Below are 19,274 nucleotides of genomic sequence, written 5' to 3'. Positions count from 1 at the left end.
TCAGCATGGATCGGAGCTTCTCAGAAGCTAGAGCCAGAGGCCAGTTCCAGATCCAAAGCACCCAAGCAAAGGCAGGAGCAGAAATTTGTGGACCTGCAGTACATTCTGTTGTGCTTTCCTCTGATCTGATCTTGAGGTTTCTTTCTTGAGAATGGCCATAATCTTAGAGAGCCATTCTCTAAGAAGGCCCTGACTAGAGGGACCATTAAGTTTGAGTGTCAGTCAGGGGAGACACAAAGGAGGCAACATCAAAAAAACCATGAAATTACAGAAGCATGTTTGTTTGTTTATTTATTTATTTTATTTTTAAATTTTGAATTAATATGAGGGTACAAATAATTAGGTTACATTGTTTGTCTTTCTAAGGTCAAGTTCAGGTTCTAGTTGAGCCCTTCACCCAGGGGGTGTGCTGCATACCTTACATTAAGTGAGAGCTCACCAATCCCTCTCCCTTCTCCCCTTTCTCTCTTCCCCTTCCACTTGAATATATTTGTGTGTCCTCCTCCACCCCCCGCCCTGGGCATGTCGTTTTTCTGCTCATTTTGTATTAGTATCAAGTACATTAGATACCTGCTTTTCCATTCTTGTGATACTTTACCAAGAAAAATGTGTTTCAACTTCATCCAGGTAAATACAAAAGATGTAAAATCTCCATCTTTTTTATGACTGAATAGTATTCCATGGTATACGTATTCCACAGTTTATTAATCCATTCATGAGCTGATGGGCATGAAAGAATATTTATCAACAAGAAAAGAACAAGAAATTACATTTATAAATGGGCAAGAGAGTGGAACAGAAACTTTTCTAAGAAGACAGATGAATGGCCAACACTAACATGAAAAAATGCTCATCATCCTCAATGGTCAGAGAAATGCAAATCAAAACCACTCTGAGACATCACCTAAACCCAGTGAGAATGGCCCACATCACAAAATCCCAAAACTTCAGATGCTGGCACAAATGTGGAGAGAAGGGAACACTTTTACACTGCTGGTGGGATTGCAAACTAATACAGCCTCCATGGAAAGAAGTATGGAGAATTCTCAAAGAGCTATAAGTTGACCTTCCATTTGATCCCAGAATCCCATTATTAGGTATCCACCCAGGAAAAAAAAATATTTTACCGTGAGGATATTTGCACTACAATATTTATTGCAGTTCAATTCACAGTTTCCAAGAAGTATGTTTTTCATTACCTACAGATCTTAGAGAGAAGAAGGCAGACTTCCTTCCAGGGACACATGCACTCAACCAGCAGATGAGGAGTGAGAGAGAGTGAGGAGGCTGGGAGCTAATGGGTTCAGGGCATTATGCAAGCAGGTTTCCAAAGCAGGAGTTCAAATGGGTGGGCTTAGAGCAGTGGCATGAGCTCCGTGGAGTCACATCGTAATTGAGAGAGGGCACTGTGGCAATCTGCCCAGTCCATGGGGGGCAGTCCCTGAGGGGTGTGAGGGTCAGTGGTGGGTGTCAAGTGGGCTGTATCTAAAAGGCAGTGGTATGAGGCAGCTATCTAGAATGACCACCTTGAGGAACTGGCAGGAGGTGGGGAGGTGGAAACTGTCAAGGTTGACTGAGACTTGCTTCCGGTCTCCAACCTCTATTCACATGATTGCCGAGGCATGATAAAATTATGGGAATTCACTACACACACTTATGCTGTCCTATTAAAGGACTCATTGTTACAGACGGTTTCTGCTCTATCCTGACGCTGTATCTCGTAGTAGTCAGCACTTAATGAATTGGATCTAAAGACGATATTTGAGGTCATTCTTTTCATAATGAATTGTATCCAAAGGTAAAGGGAACCTGAAGTTACTAATCTCTGAATGGACATTTTGGGAAATACAAAGTCTTAAGCAATATATTGGTAAAATCTTTTACTTTCTATTAGCAGTGATTTAAAAATAACATTTGATGAAGGCATAGAGCACAGAGTCAGTCATTATGGAGAAAAGTAGGATGCATAAGAAATAGTTTAAAATGGGCCAAAATTAATTGCCTAAGGGACAAATCTATCTTGGATAGATATGCTTTATCTGGCTTGCATGGCGGTTTCTCTCTCCCTCTCTTTCTGTTTCTGTAGCTCACACATGAGCAGACACACACACCCCTCCCCACATACATCTTACACAAAATATGTGTTTATGTATACACATATGTGCATATGTATATGTACATGTACACATATTGTGTGTGTGCATATGTACATATATTTCAATTAACCCATATTGTATTGGGTTAACCTATATAGATTAATTTCCTGTGACTATTGCAACAAACAGGGCCCATGTAGGTAATCAGGATAATCTCTGTGTTTCAAGATCCTTAACTTAATCACATCTACAAAGACCCTATGTCCATATAAAGTAATAGTCCCGGGTCCCAGTCATATCCCTGGGACCCAGGAACCTATCAGCCTATCAACCTACTACACCACATGAAATTATTTGGCTTTCTTTCATCTATAAAAATAACCTTTTCATGGTAAAACCTAATAGTTGCCGGCAAATAACTCAGATTTCACACAAAATACAGATTTCTGTCTTTTCTTGAAAAGTGGGAAGATCTGGACACACTGGGGCCCAATCCCGAGTAAGAACATAGCTGGCTGTTGGTTGGTGTTTGGGGCTCACCTGTGATTGCCAGTTCACTGTTGCATCTTTGTACAGGACTGACTTGACCTCTGAATGAACTTGAGTTTGTAACCTTTGGCTTTTAAGCCAGGCAGAACTGCAACAAGAACTGCGACAATCACACCACATGCAATTAACAGTCCAAAGCATCTGAAACACCGTCAGGGAAGAGGTATATTTGAGAGGGGTATGTCAGGCAGAGATTGCTGTGGGTGGAGGTGAGGGTGAGCAAAGCTAGGAGGTTGGCAAGTGTTGGGTACTAAGTCACCTTGGGGCATCAGAATGTTTCTTCTCTAAAGGCAGAGACTGCACTTACTTGATGTGACTGAACTTGAGCCTGGAATTAAGTGAAGCTAAGAAATGGTCTCAGAAATCCCACTTGTGATCACCCCATTAAACCTGTAGCAGAATCAACAGACCTGGGCAGCTGGCCCATTCTCCATGAGTCTGGAAGGCACAGCAATTTGTCCCCACAGCAACTAGCAGACACAGACAGTAATGCACAGAACTGATAATAGCCATTGTTAACGAAAAAGAAATATGTAGTTGTGAATGTTTTTATTGTAGTTTCCAAAATGCTTTTGATATCATAATGATATCACAATCTATTATTTTTTAAATTATGAATTATTGCTGAAAAATCTGTGGAGAACTAAATGTATTTTATTATGAAGAGGTGATTTACTTTTTTTTTTTTGAGACAGAGTCTCACTTTGTCACCCTCAGTAGAGTGCTATGGCATCACAGCTCACAGCAACCTCCAACTTCTGGGCTTAGGCAATTTTCTTGCCTCAGCCTCCTGAGTAGCTGGGACTACAGGCACCCACCACAACACCCAGCTATTTTTTGTTGCAGTTTTTCCGGGGGCCGGGTTCAAACCTGCCACCCTTGGTATATGGGGCCAGCGCTCTCCCCACTGAGCCACAGGCACCACCCATGAAGTGATTTACACTTCACTACAAAGGGAGTTTAGCTAAGGTCAGGTTCCCATTGTTGTAGCTTTTTCATTGAATCAAAGGGAGGATGTGGGAGCAGAGACCTCTGGTTTGTGCTCCCAGGTGAATTAATGTCTTTGAGAAGAGAGAAATTGTGCAACTCATTTCTTCCTCTCTTCTCCTCCCCTTCATTCCTCCTGTGTTCTTTCTGTTCTCAAGCCTGCAACAAATCTATTCTGTGAATTTGAGAAGGGGGAAGTGAGGGAGGAAAAAGGCTTGATGTTTTAAATTAAACTATAATTATTTGGGTTTGAATAGTGAAAGCTCTGATGAGACAAGGTAAGCACCCCGTCAGCTCAGAATCCCGGGCAGAACACTCAGCAGGTAAAGGTCGTGTTTATGATTTAGTTAACTATTTCCTCTTGTGAATTATAATGTGTGTGTTGAGAGTCAAGTTTACAGGTTCTTCCCTGGGAAGTAAGAAGGGAAGAGATCAAAGGTACAGTTCACCAAAGTTTCCAGCATGAAAACAAGTGGCTTTGTCTCTCTCTTCTCTTCCATTGTGCCTTCAGTTAATTTTAATTTTTTATTCATTAATTCAACAGTTGTTTGGTGATTATCTATGCATGCCTTGTAATGTATACAGTGGTAGAGATATTTTGGGGAAAATAAGTACAGTGCTGCTTGCCAGGGACGGAGGGAAGGGATAATGGGAAGATGTGATTTGATGGGAATAGAGTTTCAGTTACACACATGAAGAGTTCTGGAGACAGTTTAAGAACAGCTAAGATGGTAAATTTTATGTTCTGTACTTTATGTTTCTGTACTTTTCATTATGTACTTTACCATAATGAAAAAATTTGGAAAAAAATTAGAATTTCAGAAGCTTCATTATTGTATTCTAGTGGGAAGAACAATTAATGATAATCCAAATAAATAAGGTGATCATCTAGTACATTAAAAACTGATAGGTGCTGTAGGGGATAGGTGCTTAAGTAGGTCCACCTACTTAAGGAGTGTAGGTGCTGGGGGATGAGTCACAGCTTTAAATGGAGTGACAAGGTGGACCTCATTGAGAAGATGATGTTGGTCAAAGACTTGGAGGAGAAAAGTGAGTAAGGTACGTGGCTGTGTGCTGAAAGCGGGAGAGGGTGCATGTGTCCTGCAGAGGGAAAAGCCAGGCAAAGGCCCTGAGGTGGGCAGCTCACCTGGTGTGTAGCAGGCATAGCAAGGAGGCCAGTGTGCCTGGATGGAAGGGAGGGACTAAGAAAGCTGTGGGCAGGGAGATGAAGAGAGGGCTTCACAGGCTGTGAAGGGATTTTACTTTTTCCCTCTAACAAGATGGATTGACTCAGGAGGATTCTGAGCAGAGCAATATTATGGTCTGATTCGTTTTTAACTGGCTCACTCTGTCTGCTATTTAGGACTAAGATCCTTAGTCCATCCAGAGTGGCAGCGGAAAGACCCCACAGGAGGCTACTTCAAAGAGCTCCACGACAGAAAACAGTGGCCACCTTGCTGGTAGAAGTGGCAGTAGACACATTTTACAGGTAGCGTCAAAAGAATGTCCAAACCAAGTTCTTATACTAATTAGAACCAAGAACACTTGGGCAGCGCCTGTGGCTCAGAGGAGTTGGGCGCTGGCCCCATACGCCAGAGGTGGCGGGTTCAAACCCAGCCCTGGCCAAAAACTGCAAAAATAAAAAAATAAAAAAAAAAATAATCAAGAACCAAGAACACTGATAAGTAATTGTGTCTCAAGTTAAGGTAATGTAATAAGGTTTTAGGGGAAGGACTGTGACATAGAACAACAATTAAACTCCACACCAGCTGTAAAATATAACAAAAAGGGCAAAACACAAATTTAAAAAATGAGAAAATATAATACTGGCTCTGAAACTCTTCAAAGAGCCTATGCAGCAGCCTCCTTGTTTACAGGTCTCCGCCATGAGACTCTAAGTGACACTATTTCTCATCCTCCTGCAAATAAAGAAAGGATACGGTGCCATCTGCATTAGTAAATGTTACTGAAAATTCCATGGGAAAACAGGAAAGAGTATTTATATTTCATGTACAAATCCTAAGAGAAGCTTTACATTTTGTTTTTTTCCATTGGGTCTAAGCTTCTTCATCCTCATTTTCTATCCTTCTTCCACCCACTTCCAGGGCCCCTTTACTGTCTCAAAGAGTTAGGCTCTGACTCACAGCTTAGAATTCACTCTCAAAACAAAACAAAAGCTAGTTGGTTATCCCCTTCAACCTCAGATGCAACAACTATCAATTGCTATTATTATTCAAGCATGACTCCAAGTTCTAATCTTCTATTGCAAGCAGTCCATTAAAGTATTAACCCAACAAATACACATCTTTTCTTGGATCAGGGACGCTGCTGCTAAAAACATATAACATTTTCTATACGTTATTACAAAAAGAAGTTTCCAACTTTATATCATAATTATAGAATCAAACACTTTGGAAAGTTTCCTCCAGAAACAGAAATAGAAGAGTCTATAAAATGACACACAGCTACTTGTGTCCTGGAGCCAGCTCATACCAGCTCATGAGAGCCCTCTGTGTACAACTTTTCCCAGCTCCACATTTGGTGGTATCATGTTGAAGCTTGCAATCGGCCATGATGGTAGTGTTTACACCATGGAATCATGTGCTGCAAATCAAGTCCCCCCTTTTTTAGAATTAATTTACCGACATACCACTGCACAAAGCTCTTAGTAGAAGAGATGGTAGCAAAAATTATAAAAACCTTGCTTTTATTCCCCAACTTGGAATGAAGCAGATTGAGAAGTCTGAAGAAAAAAAAAAGTGTGGATAAAAATAGAATAGAAATCAAATATGAAAAAGCTGTGTTGAATCTATCTAAATATGGAATTAAAATTAAATGACTTGGGACTTCTGGTACTTCAAGATGCCGTAGCCCATTTCTCCCAAGTCCTTGGACATAATACAACAAACAAGGATACAAAATTTCTGAAGGGTGGAACAGAGCCCTCTGCCCAGGGTCCTCGGAATTTGAGAAAAATATGGTGGTGAAACAACAAGGAAACAACATTCCTGGCGGTTTCTTTGTCACCTCTCATGTATCCCCGACAGGATGCTGCAGAAGCCTCGCCAGAATGCATAGACAAAAGCACATGCTCAACAGAAATCTTTTTCACAAAACCTGCCTACTTCTAGCAGAATAAAAATGGAAAAACTGAGCCTCCCTTCCTGAGGTTTCAGTGGGTTGTCCAGAAAATTTATCTTGCAAAAACCCCACCCTCCCCTGAAACAGGGTGCCATGCTTTGATTCCCCTGCCAGGTGGTATCTGCTAATCTCCATTCTCTCACCTGGGAAAAGGAGGCAGTGGTGATATGATTGTTGCTTGGGCGGCTGATCTTCTATCCTTCATTCCATGCAAGCAGGCAGCGCTCCAGATCCTGGTGGTCAGTGTAGTGTCAGTGGCATCCAGTGAGGAGCTGAGCATCCACTACCGCCTAGCAGGAGTGGGATGTGATGAGGAAGCACTAACCACTGGTAGTTACCATTTTGGTTTCACTGTCCTCCCTCCAGGGTTAGCAGAGTCCAGTGGTGCGTCTTTATTGCAAACTGGCTAAAGAAGACTGAACAAAGTGGTGCAAAGCAAGGCTGGTCAGCATAGCTATTCTCTCCTTTGCCCTACCCATTGGAATGTGCCCAGTGGGGAGCTGAGCCTTCACCATACTGGAGTGTCAACAAGACAGAACAAAGTGGGGTGATGCAACATTTTGTTTCTACCCATACCCCTACCATCCATCAGCATGGTCAAGTGAGTAGAAACTCCACCTCCAACTAGAATCTACAAGGCTGAATGTGCTTGGAGAAGGTATGGCTAGTCAGCACTGTTTGCCCTCTCCCATTGGTATTAGTGGGCAGCTAAGATTCTGTATTTACCTTTCAGCAACAAAGCCATATGATTCAGCCCCCTGCTTTCCCCTTCCCTGGTGGCAGTAAAGCCCATGGGGGAGCTGACCTTATAGTTCCACTCAAAGGTAATGCAGCAGTGTCTATACTCACTGGGAAGGTATTAGGGAAGCTGAACTTCTACCCTAAGTATCTTCATTGAGACTGTGTAAGTTAATGCCCCACTTTTGCTGGGGTGATGTCAGCACTGCTCTGTGAGAAGCTGAACACACTTACCTATACAGCTCTCCTGTGACATCCCAACAAGAGCACTACCTGCTATAAGAAGATTAAAAAGAATTCTGAGTCTCTAAATATAATGTCTGAAATATCCAAGGTATAATTTTTAAAAATTACTAGTCATGCCAAAAATCAGAAAGATTACAATGCAAATGAGAAAAGATATTCAACAGATGCTAACAATAAGATTAATCTGATGATGAATTATCTGAAAAGGATTTTAAAGAAATCATCACAAAAATGATGCTTCCAAAAGCAATTATAAATTATCTTGATTAATCAGAAAATAGAAGATCTCAGCAAAGAAATGAAAGTTATATTAAAAAAATAGAAGCCAATGGAAATTTTCGAACTAAAAAATGGAACTGAAAAAAATTCACCAAATAGGTTCACTGTATAGTGGAGATGATATAGAATAGAGTCAGTGAATTGAGGCCAGATCATAAAATTTACTTAATCTGAGCAATGAATGAAGAGAAAATAGACTGATAAAAAGTGAACAAACCCCCAGGGACCAGTGAAACAATAACAAAAGACATAAAATATGTATTATTGGAGTCTGAGAAGTAAAGTACATAGATAGAGATACTAAAATATCATTCAAAATAATATGGTGGAAAACATCACAAATTTGGTGAAAGATTTAAACTTAAAAATTCAAGAAGCTGTGAGAATTCCAAATACTTACTTAAAATTCACAAGACATGTCAGAATTAAATTTCTGAAAATAAAGACAAGGGAAGAATCTTGAAAACAAACTGAATAAAAATATAAAAATCATTTATATGCTGCTTATAAAACATGCATCTTAAATATAAGTGAAATGATATTTAAAAATATACCAAGCACCAATAGGAAAAAAGTTGGACAAAACCAGAAATCAATGATATGGATATCAAATATTTAATAAAATAATCAACAAAGCCAATGTTGCTTCTCTGAAAAGATAAAGCAAATTGATAACTCCTAGTGATACTGATGGAGAAAAGAGAGAAAAAAATGCTATTAAGAGAAATAAAATGAGAACATCATTGTAAAACAGACTAATACATCTGTGACCTCTTGGTGTATGGTAGTACACGGCATATAGATATTAAAAATATCATATGTGGATACTACAAATAATATTATTCTAATAAATTAAAAAAATTATATACAATGGACAAATTCATCAAAAACAAAAGTTTTCAACCTTGACCCAAGAAGAAATAGAAACCAAATAGTTTTTTACAATTATTAGATTAATTAAATATTTTTCTCTCCAGAAGGAAAACTCCAGGCCCAGACAGCTTCAACAGTTGAACTGTTCCAAATATTTAAGGGAGAAATAATACCAATTTCATATAATCTCTTTCAGAGTGCAGGAAAAGACAGAGCATATCCAAACTTCTTTTCAGAGGACAGCTTAATTTTGATACTAAACCTTGAAACAGGTACCATAAAAATGAATATTACAGACTAAAATCTCTTATCAAGATGTGAAAATGGTTTACAAAATTAAAAATTTATTACATTCATGCATGAAGGTGAATTAAACTTTCAAAACATTGATCAATATAATTAACAGAAAACAGAAGAAATTTATTTCATTTATTTTTTACTGAGAAAAACAGAACAATAAAGAAAATCCAAAATCCATTGAGAAAATAAAATTATCTTAAACTAGAAATAGGAAAATACTTCTTTAATTTGAAAAGGACTTTCTACAGAATTTTAAAATAAACACACTTTGTAGCGAATATGAAAAAATTTGCCCCCGAGATTGGGAATTGGATGAAGATGCTCACCTCATAGTTTCTATTATTCAACTTATGCTGGAGATTCTAGGAAGTGTCATAAGGCAAGAAAATTAAGTAAAAGGCTTAAAGAATGGTAAAGAAGAAAATTATTCATACTATGTATGTATACATAGAAAATTCAAAAGAATCTGTGAACAATTAGAATTAACAATTGAACTTTAGTAAGGTGATTAGACACATTCAAATGAAAAATTTATTTTATTTCCATACTTAAATGCATTAAATGATAGACTCATATGCTGTTCAAACTAATACTTGCATTTAGCATGATAAAAAGTAGAAAATTATGAAAACATAAAAATGCTCAGAAATACATGTAATGAAATTTATGAAGACCTATGCACTGTAACCTACAAAACATTATTGAAGGAAATTAAAGAAGATATAAATAAACAGAATGATATGCCATGTTTGTGTATGGGAAGATTTAATATTGTAAACATGGCAGTTTGTCCCAAATTTATCAATAGATTCAGTATAACCCTAATCAAAATCCCAGTAAGGGGGTGTGTGTGTGTGTGTGTGTGTGTGTATAAATTAAAAAGGTGATTCTAAAATGAATATGGGAAGGCAAAAAGGCAAGAAGGAACTAGGCACTCTTGAAGAACAAACTATACTAACAGACATCAAGAATAATTATACCCCCTCTCTCTCTTTTTTTCCCCCTCTCTCTTCTTTTCTCTCCTCCTTGGTGCTGTTCTGCAGCATCCCTCCCTCGCCAATAAAAACCTTTCCTACAAAAAAAAAAGAAGAAGAAGAATTATAAACCTGTGGTGATTAAGATTATGTGATATTGATACAAGGATAGACACACTGGCCAGTGTAAAAGTGGAGAGAATCCAAAAACAGATCTCCATATATGCAATTTCCTGATGTAGGACAGTGACATTGTCATGCAGTGGGGAAAATGGGATCTTTTCAATAAATGGTGTTGAGTCAACTGAATATGCAAGTGGGGAAAAAAGTAAATCTTGACTTCTCTTTCACCCCATAGACAAAAATCAATTCCATATGGATTGCAGATGAAAATATGAATGGTCTAACAATAAAGCTTTTAGAAAAATGTCTTCACAAGTACAGGGCAAAGATTTCTTCAAAGTAACACAAAAAGCACTAGTCAAAAATGTAAGAAAAGTAAGTAACACCAACTTTTGTTCATGGTATGAAGAGAGTGCAAAGACAAGCCACAGAGAAGAGTTATATATTTACAATACACGTATCCAACAAGATTATTGTGCATGATAGATTTTATATATTTGATGTAGTGATATATATCTTTTTAAATATATAGAGATGTATCTTCTACTAATTAATGAAAAACCAAGAAAAAACAGTGGAGAAAAGAACAAAAGACTTGAACAGACACTTACAGAAAAGATATCCAAATGGTGAATAAACATACAACATTCAACTTTATTAGTCACCGGGGAAATACAAAATTAAAACCACAGTGCATTGCTTCAACAACACTCACCAGAATGATAAAATGAAAACGATACACACACAAATCAACTTTTGGATGGATCCATCATACCTCTTGTCAAATTGCTGGTGGATCTTATAAATTGGAGAACACCTCGGCATATTGGCAGTATCTGAGGAATCTGACATATGCATATCCTGTGACAGAGAGTCCACTTTTAGGTATGTGTCCAACAGAAATGTGAACCTGTCTTCACCATGAACACTCACGAGGATGTCCATGGAGGTATTGTTTGCAGTAGTGCAATATTAAAAACAACCTGAATGTCTATCACAAGCTGCCTGACCTGAGGGGAGCTTTGATCACATCAGGGAATTCTACAGCAGAAACTGGCAGGGAACAATAGGGGTCTGAAAGTCTGGAGGGTGGCCAGGTCACTGGCTGGCACCTCTACATAGATGCCCAGTTTATTGAAGACTGGGCACTTCCTTCCCACCTCCCTCAGTGCCATTCCATGATGTCAGATGAGCCAACAGGAGAGGGACCAAGAGAGTCATCTTTTGCCCAAGGCTAAACAGAAAGGCTAAAAAAAAAAAAAAATCCACTTAAGTGATTAAATTGCTTTAGAATATTTTAGATTAAGCTTTAAAAACTTTTTCTTTTGCTTCTGACTTCTTTTTAAAAGTTACGGTAAAATACATATAACAAACTTTACCATCTTAGTCATTTCTGAGGGTTTCAGTGGCATTCAATACATACATGTGTGCTGCTATCACCTTAGAACACTTTTGCAAAACAGAAACTCTGTATCTATTGAATAGTAGCTCCTATCCAGCCTCCCTGCAGCCCCTGGCAATCACCATTCTGCTTCCTGTCTCAGTGAATTTGACTCTTAGGTACCCTATGGCTCTAACCAGAAGTGGGATTGCTGGATTATATTTTTAATTTTTTGTGAAACAGCCATATCGTTTTCCATAGTGGCTGCGCAATTTTACATAGCATATATTAGATTAAGCTTTAAATGAAAAGGAAACTCCTGACAGAAGCTAATTTCAGTTGCAGGTAAACAAAGAACATTGCATTTGTTTTCCACACCTGTTTCTGTCAACTGAAGCAGTGCAGACCGGCTGGACTAGGTAGAATCAAGGATTTTACTTTCTCCCTCCAGAAGTTTGATTTTAATAACTCGTCCCTTATTTTTTCTAGTCTGCAGAATACCTAGAAAGATGACTTGCATGAATTTTTGATTTTGCATTGTGTGGCTTGGCGCTATAGGAACACAGCCTGTCCTTTCCTTTTCGTGGGCTGAGAACTAAGCACCAGCTTTACGTAAGAGCGTGGTTAGTTTTTGCTTCTAGCCCTCACCGTCCTCGACATTGTTACGGGATTGTGCTCTGACCAGCCTCCTCTCCACTGCCATTCCTTGGTTTCTGCTCCTATTTTCCTTTCTACTTCTACTGAGTGTTCCTCTTTCTCCTCCTGTCCCTCACATGTCACCAAGGATATGCCTGTGGCTTCTTCTCCCTCTGCAGCAGCACTGGTTCCTTGGCCCTAAACACTGAGGGAGCCCCAGGACAGCAAAGTGGGGGCTGGGAGTCAGCAGCCTTCTGACACCAACTCGGCCCTCAGTGGCCAAGTAGATGGGGTGGGCAGGTGAGTGAGTGTGCAGAGACAAAGATGAGATGACTCAGAGGTTCGCTTGGGCACCCAGATTGTGCCACCACTTGTGAGAGAAGGCAAGAGGAAGGGTGGTGTGGGAGGGAGACAATCCCTTCAGTTCAGACATGCTGAGTTTGAGCTGCCTGCAGGACACTCAGGTGGCATCTGCTGTTGTCCTGCCTTGCACACCTACCCCATTCCAATCCCTGAGGACAGAACCCTTAATGCCACTCACCTGGACTGCCACATGGTGGCCAACAGAGCTCTCTGGCTCCTGGTTTGGGGTCTACATGAAATACACCCTGTGCTGCTGACTTCATCTTCCCAGAACATGGCCAGTCATATCACATGGTGTCATGTGTCACAAGTCACACAGTAACTTATCTTAGACTCTGTATTTGTCTATGTGGTATCCATTCACAAAAGGTCCAATTATTTTAACTATATTTACTTTAGGTTCTTTATTCTTGATGTTTCTGTATTTTGGGGGCCTCACAGTCCCAGGGAAAGATTGACCTTCTCAGAGCAAGTCAATTCTCAGAGACAGCAAAAGGCTCAGCCTGGAGCACAGCTTTCATTTAAAAACTGACCAAGCTAGCTTCTATCCCCTAACCAACTCCTTATCTAACTCTCACACACCCAGCCATATACCTCCCCCAGCTGCCCTACAACATCCCAGAGCAGGGGACCAGAGGGCCACCATGAAGACTCTGGGCTATGCCTTCCCCCCACTCCTTTCCGCCACCTCATCCAACCTGTGCTGTTCTGTGGCCCTGCCAAGCGTGCTGTGCTTGTTTCTAGAGGAACTGTGAGCAACATTCAAGTTTTGTTTCAGTGACATTGACCTCTCCCTGTTGTCATTCAGTCCTACTTCTGTAAGTTAAACCCCAGGTATAACCAACCCTGCTACACAATCACATCACACACTACCATGCATCACACATCACACAGTACGCGGTACCTAGTCATATCACACGCTGTCAGTATATTGTCACATGTCACCAGCACATGCCCTGCATGTCACTGTGATGCTATCAAATATCACATGTAACATATTACATACCCAAACTGCAACCCCTCAACAACCTTAAAGGATGCTGTGCATTCTACCATATTAAATGTAAATTTCTTACCCTGTAATTCCATATGGAAAGATGGTTTTGGTTGCAAGACACAAATCCAGACTTAAAATGTCTTAAATAACAAGGCTACTTAATATATGTCATACCAAGTTAGCTAGAGAAACATTAACTCCAATTTTCAGAATAGGAAACTGAGACTCAAGATGTTAACTGACTTGCCCAGCACGAACGCTGGGAAGCCCAGCACACTTGAACCTGTAGTGAAACTTCCATGGCATACTTAAATTATATTGATCAAACAAAAGACTTTTAACTCTGTTTTCCTGGTTCCCAAAGACCCTATTATTTTGGAGACTTCATACCTACCTTGCTCCATATCTGCCTTGCTCCATCCCTGCCCTGAGCTGCGTGGCTTGAGTTTTCCCCTTGTCTTTTTCATTTCTCATTCTAGGACAATGTTTTTCAACCTTTTTTTATCTCACGGCACACTTGAACCTGTAGTTAAACTTCCATGGCATACTTAAATTATATTGATCAAACAAAAGTAAAACAAAAGAATATACTTACTGTGTTTTAAACTTTTTTTCAAAAATAATTTAACTAATGATCTTTAATAATTTCTGAGGCACACCTAAGATCCTCTCATGGCACACCAGTGTGCTGGCACACCGGTTGAAGATCGCTGCTCTAGGACATCAGGGCAAGGGAGATCTTGCTAAATGTCAGGACTGACACTTTTTCAGTTTTGATCCAGTGAATCACACAGTACATATGGAGTAACTGCTGTGTCCCCGCACAATGGAAATATTAAAAATCCCATGGTCTAGTTCTTGCCCTCCAGGGGCACCGGATCCGGTGGAAGAGGAGAGGCATTCAAGCTCAGGGAATCTTTGGAGATCAGCAAAGTGGGTTAAGTCTGTAACTGTGCAGAGCAGAAGAAAAGCAGGCATGGACTGCTGAAGACCTGGGCTTCAGGGCTGGGTGGGATTCTCATGTGTGAGTGAAGGAGTGTTCAAAGTGAAAGTAATACCAAGAGCATGGGCAAGGCAGCAGGAATGTATGGAGAAATTAGTGGCTATTAAACAAGAAATCCCTCAACCGATTGTCACTCCCTGCACTTTTGTCTCTATGCCCCAGTCCTCCCCTCCTTCCTCCTCAGTTATGAAGAAAGCGCTGTGCATGGCTAATGCTGCGACTGCCCTCCCTCCTTTCTGGGGCTGTCCTCTAACCCCCTCTGCATCCCCTTTTCCTCCCTGTCTATTGACTCCTTCTCAACTGTACCTGAACATCCTTAAGGCTCTCCCATCTTAAAAAATGCTTCCGCAAACACACCTGCTTACATCTTTCTCTTACCTTTGCAGCTTAACTTGCTTTACAGAGCAATCTATGCACGAATTCCACTCTCACCTCTGCGTCCCAGTCACTGTGATCTGATTTCAGCATCATTACCCTGTTGAATATTTCCACCTAGGTCCCCAAAGACTCCATTTCCAGTTGCCCCCACCCTGGATCCTGCGGCTGCCATGCTCTCTCAGAGCACTCTTTCCCAGCTTCTCAAATCCTCTCCAGCCTTGGGTTGCTTCTGTCCTCCTAGCTTGGGATCATGTGGAAAGTCCTCTTTCTCCGCCCCTCTCTAAATGCTGGCGGTGGTCATGATGCTGACCTGGACCTGTGGCCACTGTGGTTCTGTACCCGTATCACCAAGCCCTGCCTGACCTCGATTACTATTAGTCTCAAAGATGTGTCTTTGTACCAGGGCTTCTCCTGAGCTTCATCTCCTAGTGAGCATCTCATAAGGATGTCCTCAGGGCTCTCAGACTGAACATGTCTAAAATCAAACTCCCCCCACCCAGCCTTGTATATGCTCCCCTACCTCTGTAAACAGCTCTTCTGCCAACCCAGAACCAGAAACCCAGGCCTCACCCTCCGTACCCTACTTCCTCTCATGGCCCACAGCCAATCAGTGAATTACCACCCCCACCCCCGCCATGGATCCACATCTGCACCGGTGGTCTTTTGATCCCTCCTGCCACCACCATCATCGCTCCTCTGGATAACTTGGCAACCTCCCCAACAGTGCTCCCTGTTTCCAATCTTTTTCCCCTTACAGGTTTCTCTTAGCACCACAGCCCAAATGAACTTTCAAAAACCCAAATACAGTCATGCCACTTATATGCTTAAAATCCTTCAGTGGGCCCTGGGTGACTTGCCTTGCCTCTCCTGTCCCATCTGTGACCCCATTCCCCTCATACTCTCAGCTCTACTCTTCCAGAATTTCTTTCCTTTCTAGAGTGTCTCATTCTCTCCTTTGCCTTTGAGGCTTTGTGGATCCAAAGACTGGGTCTAGCGTTGTGCATGGCACACACCAGGGGTTCAACTTTCTGTTAATAAAGAAAAAAAGTTGTATCCAATGACTCTGACAGATTCCTCTTCGTTCTAAGTGAGTTGATAAAGAAAGGGGGCTAAAGATGGGAAATTGACAGTTGTGAGAAGATGCAACAAAGGGAAAAGCACTAGTCTGAGAAAACAGTCTATGGTTCTAATAGTCCACTAGTCTTGGCTTGGAGTTCTGGCCTAGAACTGAAAAATTTCAATCTAGTGTTGTGGACATATAGAGTGTTTGAGCCAAAAGGCCAACAGACATCTCTACTGCCCAACCCACTCCTTTTATAGATGAGAAAATTGACATGTAAGTTGCCAACATCTGTAATGGAACTAAGCTAGAAGCGAGGACTTTGGGACTTAGTGATGGTTAAATACAGAGAAGCCTCTCAGCTTCTCAGGGTCTCGCGGCTCTTCCTACAGCTGTGATGATCACTGGCCTCCAATTCCAGGCAGGAAGTTAGCCTGGACACAGCAACCACATCTGCTCCAAGGTTCCCACGGCCACCACCACTGACCACATCTCACGTTCCTTTGTGGACCTTCCCTGAACTCAGAGTACCTGGGAGGCTGTTTTACTCTGCAACAGCCCATATGCAGCTAGGTAAATAAATTAATTTTTATTATTATTATTATTAAATCATAAACACATAGATCATATATACATTAATGCCTTTATGGGGTACAATGTGCTGATTTCATATAGAATTAGGAATGCTTACATCACACTGGTTAATATATACCTCATCTAATTTTCTTAGTTATTATGTTAAGACATTTATACTCTATACTAATAGATCCGACATGCACCCTTGCATTACGCACCTTAGGTGTGATCCCAGCATTAACCCTCCCTTGTTCTGACCTCCCCTTTACCTTCCCATCCCCCCTCTTCACTCCCTCATCCTGGGCCATAGTTATTCTTCACATGAAAGTGTGAGTGATTGTAAATTGGTTTCATATTAGCACTGAGTACATGGGATATTTTTTCTTTCATTCTTGAGATACTTTACTAAGAAGGATATGTTCCAGCTCCATCCATGTAAACATAAAAGGGGTAAAGTCTCCATCTTTTTTAAGGCTGTATAATATTCCATGGTATACATATACCACAACTTATTAATCCATTCATGGGTTGACGGGCACTCGGCTTCTTCTATGACTTGGCTACTATAAATTGAGCTGCAATGAAAAATATGGTGCAAATATCTTTGTTATAAAGTGATTTTTGGTCTTTTGGATATATACCTAGTGCAGGAATTGCAGGACCAAATGGCAGATCTACTTTTAGATCCCTGAGTATTCTCCCTACTTCTTTCTAAAAGGGACATATTAGCTTGCATTCCCACCAGCAGTGAAGAAGTGTTCCCTTTTCTCCACATCCACACCAACATCTGTAGTTTGGGGATTTTGTTATGTGAGCCACTCTTACAGGAGTTAGATAATATCTCAAAATAGTTTTGATTTGCATTTCTCTGATGATTAAAGATGATGAGCATTTTTTCATGTGTCTGTAGGCCATCCACATACCTTCTTCAGAGAAGCTTCTGTTCAAGTACCTTGCTCACAATTAAATGGGATTCTTTGTTCTTTTCTTATTAATAAGTTTGAGTTCTCTGTGGATTCTAGTTATTAAACCTTTGTCAGAGACATAACCTGCAAATATTCTCTCCCATTCTGAGGGCTGTCTGCTTGCTTTACTTACTGTGTTCTTGGCTGCTCAGAGGCTTTTTAGTTTGATCATATCCCAGTACAGTAATGTATTTTCAGTGTTGGTTCAATTGCCCAGGTGGTCCTCCTCATAAAGTATTCTCCCAGGTCAAATTTCTTCAAGTGTTTCTCCTGCACTCTCTCCATGAATCTTTATAGTTTTGTATCTTAGGTTTAAAGCTTTTATCCAGTGAGAATCAATTTTGGTTAATGGTAAAAGGTGTGGGTCCAGTTTCAGCCTTCTACAAGTCGCCAGCCAATTCTCCCAGCACCATTTGTTAAATAGGAAATCTTTCCCCCAATTTGTATTTTTGATGGGCTTATCAAAGATCAAATGACGGTAAGTGTCTGGGTTCATCTCTTGGTTCTCAATTCTGTTCCAGACATTTACCTCTCTATTTTTGTGCCAATACCATCTTGTTTTGATCACTATAGACTTATAGTACAGTTGAAGTCTGGTAGTGTGATTCCTCCTGATTTGTTTTTATTTCTGAGTAATGCTTTGGCTATTCAAGGTTTTTTCTGGTTCTATATAAAATGAAGTACTATTTTTTCCAGATCTTTAAAGTATTATGGTGGTGCTTTGATAGGGATTGCATTAAATTTGTAAATTGCTTTGGGTAATATGGACATTTTAACAGTGTTGATTCTTCCCAGCCATGAGCATGGTATGTTTTTCCATTTGTTAACATCTTCAGCTGTTTCTTTTCTCAGAGTTTCATAATTCTCTTTACAGAGATCTTTCACATCCTTTGTTAGGTAAATTCCCAAATTTTTCTTCTTCTTTGGCACAACTGTAAAGGGAATAGAGTCCTTGACTGTTTTTTTTGGGCTTGACTATTACTGGTATATATAAAAGTACTGATTTGTGAGTATTGGTTTTGTATTCTGAGATGCTACTGTATTCCTTGACCACTTCTAAGGGTTTTGTGGTTGGGTTCCTAGAGTTTTCCAGGTATAAAATCATATCATCCACAAAGAGTGTAAGTTTGATCTCCTCTGACCCTATTTGTATACCCTTGATTGCCTTCTCTTGCCTAATTGCAATGGCTAAGACTTCCATTACAATGTTAAAAAAAAGCAGTGGAGACAATGGGCAACCTTACCTGGTTCTTGATCTGAGTGGAAATGTTTTCAGTTTTACTCCATTCAATATGATATTGGCAGTGGGCTTGCTGTAGATGGCCTCTATCAGTTTAAGAAAAGTCCCTTCTATACCTATTTTATTAAGTGTTCTGATCATGAAGAGATGCTGGATATTGTCAAAAGCTTTTTTCTGCATTGTTTGAGAGAATCATATGGTCTTTGTTTTTTAGTTTGTTTATGTGATGTGTTATATTTATAGATTTACGTATATTAAACCAGCCTTGAGACCCTGGGATAAAACCCACTTGGTCATGGTGTATAATTCGTTTGATGTGATGCTGGAGTCTGTTTGCTAGGATCTTATTGAATATTTTTGCATATATGT

At 40.2% G+C, this 19,274-nt stretch overlaps 1 pseudogene across 1 annotated transcript in view; it reads right to left on the bottom strand.

Moving 5' to 3' along the window:
- The window catches only part of LOC128597805 (eukaryotic translation initiation factor 4B-like), a 32,107-nt pseudogene extending 16,871 nt beyond the window's left edge, over nt 1-15,236 (bottom strand). The window contains exon 1 of the transcript XR_008383369.1: nt 15,161-15,236. The product of XR_008383369.1 is annotated as a eukaryotic translation initiation factor 4B-like (transcript). The remainder of the gene's footprint in view (nt 1-15,160) is intronic.
- Between the last annotated feature and the right edge of the window lie 4,038 nt (nt 15,237-19,274).

This window comes from Nycticebus coucang, chromosome 2 (assembly GCF_027406575.1).
Source record: "Nycticebus coucang isolate mNycCou1 chromosome 2, mNycCou1.pri, whole genome shotgun sequence".
NCBI lineage: Eukaryota > Metazoa > Chordata > Mammalia > Primates > Lorisidae > Nycticebus > Nycticebus coucang.
This window is presented reverse-complemented; position numbering and strand designations above follow the sequence as displayed.